Source organism: Triticum dicoccoides, chromosome 2A (genome assembly GCF_002162155.2).
Source record: "Triticum dicoccoides isolate Atlit2015 ecotype Zavitan chromosome 2A, WEW_v2.0, whole genome shotgun sequence".
In the NCBI taxonomy this organism is placed as follows: domain Eukaryota; kingdom Viridiplantae; phylum Streptophyta; class Magnoliopsida; order Poales; family Poaceae; genus Triticum; species Triticum dicoccoides.
Genome location: NC_041382.1, coordinates 13,633,260 through 13,637,722, shown reverse-complemented (window position 1 = coordinate 13,637,722; position 4,463 = coordinate 13,633,260). Strand labels below are relative to the sequence as shown.

The 4,463-nt window shown below is 40.0% G+C and overlaps 1 pseudogene; it reads left to right on the top strand.

The window, feature by feature from the left end:
• Positions 1-3,412, top strand: part of LOC119358653 — a 6,934-nt pseudogene extending 3,522 nt beyond the window's left edge.
• The last annotated feature ends 1,051 nt before the right edge of the window (positions 3,413-4,463 follow it).

Sequence of the window (4,463 nt, the reverse complement as noted above, 5' to 3'; positions counted from 1 at the left end):
GAGCTGGCGGAGGAGGAGCCGGGGCGCGGCCGGTCGCCCGCGGGGGCGACGCGGTCGCGAGAGCCCGAGGGAGGGGGGGGGGGCTTCACCTGAAAACTTATTTTTAAGAACAGCTTTACGAAATTTCTTTATGTGTTGGTAATTATTTTGAATGGAAAATTTGTCCTTGCTTTATTTGTTTTCCTTCTTCTTTTCAAAAGAATGGGAGAAGCGTTTTAAGATGTTTTCCTTTAGTATGGTTTTGTACGATCAAGTTTGACTGAAAAAATCCCCTCAGAAAAAAAAAGAATTTGACAAAGGAATAGGGGTCATGGTGTGGTAACCGAAGATTTTCTGGCAACCAAGATACTCGGGTGCTCTAGGAGCATGCAAGTTTTCGTGGTCAGATAACATCGGGGGAGCTCATGGCAAAAGTAAACAAAATGGGGTCTGCATAGTGATTTTCTTTCAAATTTCCTTGACACTCTTTTTTTTGCCACCGCCACGAGCTCCAGGGATGTCATTGACCATGAAAATTTGCACGAGCCTAGCCCACTTCAGCAACATAGATGCCTAAAAAATTCAGATTTTTCTAAATTTGTTTATATTTGTTTTTTAAATTTGCTGTTCAGGGGCGGGTGTAGTTGGCCTGGGCGCCGAATCGCTGCTCTCGCCCTAGTGTCGGTTCTATGTTCTTTTTGCTTACCAATGAAATTAGCAATCAAAATTTGCATATTACCTATGAGTAACATAATGTACTACATATTTACACTTGCTTTAATTTAGATTGGCTGGTGAGGAATCTAATGAGAAAGAAACATATCTGGCATTTGTTGCTGAAGAAGGGTTCGTAAGCCTGATGGACCGCAATGAAGTTATGAACTTCCAGAGAAAGAATGGGTCGTTGTTTAACTCTCCTGCTGCAACGGCCACTGTATTAGTCCACCGCTACGATGATAAAGCTCTCCAATACCTCAATTCCATTGTCAGTATATTTGGCAGTGCAGGTGCGTGTTTGTCTAATTTTCTTTGCGTAGCATCTCCAAGGGTGCAGATTCTTGCTATATACCTAATGCCGTTATGTGTTTCCAGTACCAACAGTGTACCCACAGAATATATATTATCAGCTGTCCATGGTGGATATGCTCGAAAAGATCGGAATATCTCGGCACTTTTCCAGTGAGATAAACAGTATCCTGGACAAGGCATACATGTAATAATTGGGAGTAAATACTTGATATCTGTTCTTAGTAGTATATAAACTTGATTGTATTCACTTTGCAGTTCCTGGTTACAGAGAGATGAGGAAATAATCCAAGATGTAGAAACATGTGCAATGGCGTTTCGCCTTTTACGGATGAATGGATATGATGTTTCGTCAGGTAGATACTTTGATTGAAATTCCATGTCTCCTAACAAATATTCTCTTTTGCCCTTGATTTTACTCACTGCAGTTAAAAATTAATCTTGTACAGATGAGTTGTCCCATGTTTCTCAAGCCTTCACTTTCCATAACTCACTGGAAGGATATTTAAATCAAACAAAATCTTTATTAGAGTTATACAAGGCTTCAGAACTATGTTTGTCAGAAAATGAATTGATCCTGGAGAACATAAGTAACTGGTCAGGCCGCTTATTGACAGAAAAGTTGTGCTGTAATGGGACAAAAAAAATGCCAATTCTTGGAGAGGTAAGCATGTACGGATTTAAAATCCCCATTTCGTTTGGCATTTCGGTTTACATTTAATATTGTTCTTTTGTAATTTCAGGTAGAATATACTCTTAAATTTCCATTTTATGCAACAGTGGAAGCTCTAGACCGTAAGAGGAACATTGAACATTTTGACTCTAGGGTTTCTCAGCAGCTAAAGACAAAAAACTTGTAAGGCCCTCTTATCTGAAAAATAAATGTCTGCGATATCATGTCAATATATGTCACAATAAAATGAAAAAAAATGCTGGATCAGGCTGTGTCATGTTAATCAAGATCTTCTAGATTTTGCCATTGAAGATTTCTGTATTTCGCAATCTATATACCAGGATGAACTCAGCCACCTCGAGAGGTAATTTCACTATAATTTTTTCACTTGATTTCTTTATCTTTCTATACATTATTTGAATTATTTTTTGTGCTGACAGGTGGGAGAAAGAAAACAGGCTGCACCAGCTAAGATTTCTACGCAAGGGGAGTCTGATAAATTGTTATCTCTCGGCTGCTGCAACCATATCCGCTCATGAATTCTCTGATGCTCGCATTGCATGTGCGGAAACTATTGCGCTCGTACTTATTACTGATGACTTCTTTGATGTTGAAGCATCCAAAGAAGAACAAGAAAACCTTATCGCATTAGTAGAGAAGTATGTTTCCCTTAACTTGATTTCTTTGTCTACATTTTCTGAAGTAGTGCTTTGCTAATGAGTCATCTTAGATGTTTTTTGCCGATGGTTGTCTTAGGTGGGATCAGCATCACCAAGTTGAGTTCTACTCTGAGCAAGTAGAAGTAGTATTTTCTGCTCTTTATACTACAGTTAAGCAGATCGGAGAAATGGCTTCTGCTGTACAAAACCTCGATGTTACAAAGCACCTGGATGAAACAGTGAGCTTCTTATGTGATCTTCTTATTCTGAGATATACTATATTGAGTTCCAAGTTGATAAGAATGGCATGGCAGCTGTGGCTAGCTACGTACAAAATAAATAAATAAAATTGTAAATTAAAACTCCATACTCATCTGCAGTGGCTACATTACTTGAGGTCTGCAGGGACCGAGGCGGAATGGAAACGGAGTGAATATGTACCAACAGTTGAGCAATACATGACAGAAGCGGTAACCTCATTCGGGATGGGTTCCATTATCCTCACATCACTCTATTTGGTCCAACAAAAACTCGAGAAGCATATTATCAAAGACCCGGTGTACAATGAGTTGCTTAGATTAATGGGCACATGTGGCCGTCTCCTGAATGATACTCAAGGCTTTGAGGTACTTCTCATTCCATCTCTAACAAAATATTCATAGCAATGGGTTACTTTATCACTGCCGTGCAGATTAATCTTGGCACTGGGTAGATCCTAATAATGATCTACTTCTTGTTGCAGAGGGAGTCCAGTGATGGAAAATTGAACATCATCTCACTGCGTGTTCTTCACAGTGAGGGTTCCATGTCCATTGAAGCTGCTCAAGAGGCGATACAAGAGTCAATAGCCTCGTGTCGGAGAGACCTGCTAAGGCTGGTTGTTAGAGAAGAACGTGTTGTTCCTAGGCCATGCAAGGATGTGTTCTGGAGGTTTTGTAAGATAGCTCACTTGTTCTACTGTCACACCGACGGATTTTCCTCGCCCAAAGAAATGCTCTGCACGATGAATACAATATTCAGAGAGCCACTTAAACTTCAAACAACCAGTCCTTTGGCTGTTCAATCAGAAAAATAATCAAGGATTCCTTATGCTATTATCCTGATCATATATGGATGACAAGGAAATATACCAAGCGGGGAGAGTAAATGCAACAGTAATCATATGAACCTTACAAATGGGTCACTCACCGGTATCTGATTGATATGCATGCCGCCAGTTAAAGGGCAGCAACTCAATAAAGGATCTCCGTCATGTGGTCTGAACCTTCTTGGTCAATGGCATAGTTAGCTCCAGGTGTTGTTTCTAGCGACACTTTTGTCAAAAACTTTATTCTGCATTGTAAGCTGGTATGCCCAGCAAATTTATTTTAGCAATCAAGCGAACCTACAAATTTCTCAGTCTTCAAATCGAGCATTTTTATCTAAAAAGTGACTTGCACGTTTCTCCACTGAAACAGATACAAATTTCTCAGTCTCAACTCTGCATTATAGTATCTAGTTTTTAAATTTGCGAATAGTATTATAGTATGTTTTGTCCGTCTTTTCTGAACAGAATAAAAAAAATCAACTGAATACCAAAAAACCGTTCACTACACTATCTGGTCGAGGCGCTACAATACTCCACCGAGTCACTGCAGTGCTGATTGAATAGCTACGGAGCATGGTCGAGTCCCCATTGGGCCGACCAGTCAAAGCTCTCGTTGTGCGAAACAAGGACAATTTGCTGCATAGAGCTTCCAATAGGAGCTCTTTGAGCTATACCTCGCTTGCTCAAGCTTTATGCTCAACGACATCATATTTAGCGCTTCAGGGGCCGGTTATAGGTCATTTGGCAAACCGGTGCACACCCCTCCCCCCGCGCTGGGCCAACCCAATTTCACTTTTTTTTGGTTTAATACACAAAAAATGTTGTACGGGAGAGATTCAAACTCACGACCTCCACCTTAATTGTAACTCCCAATAACCGACTAGACAAACCACACATTGTGATAATGTATTTCCTTTTGTTCCTTTTATGCTTTTTCCAGCTGGGATTTTCTCTTTTTGTTCTGATTTTTTTCTGGACCGATTTTTTGTTTTGATTTTTTCTGTCCTTTTCTATTTATTTTCTTTCATCTTTTTTCCTT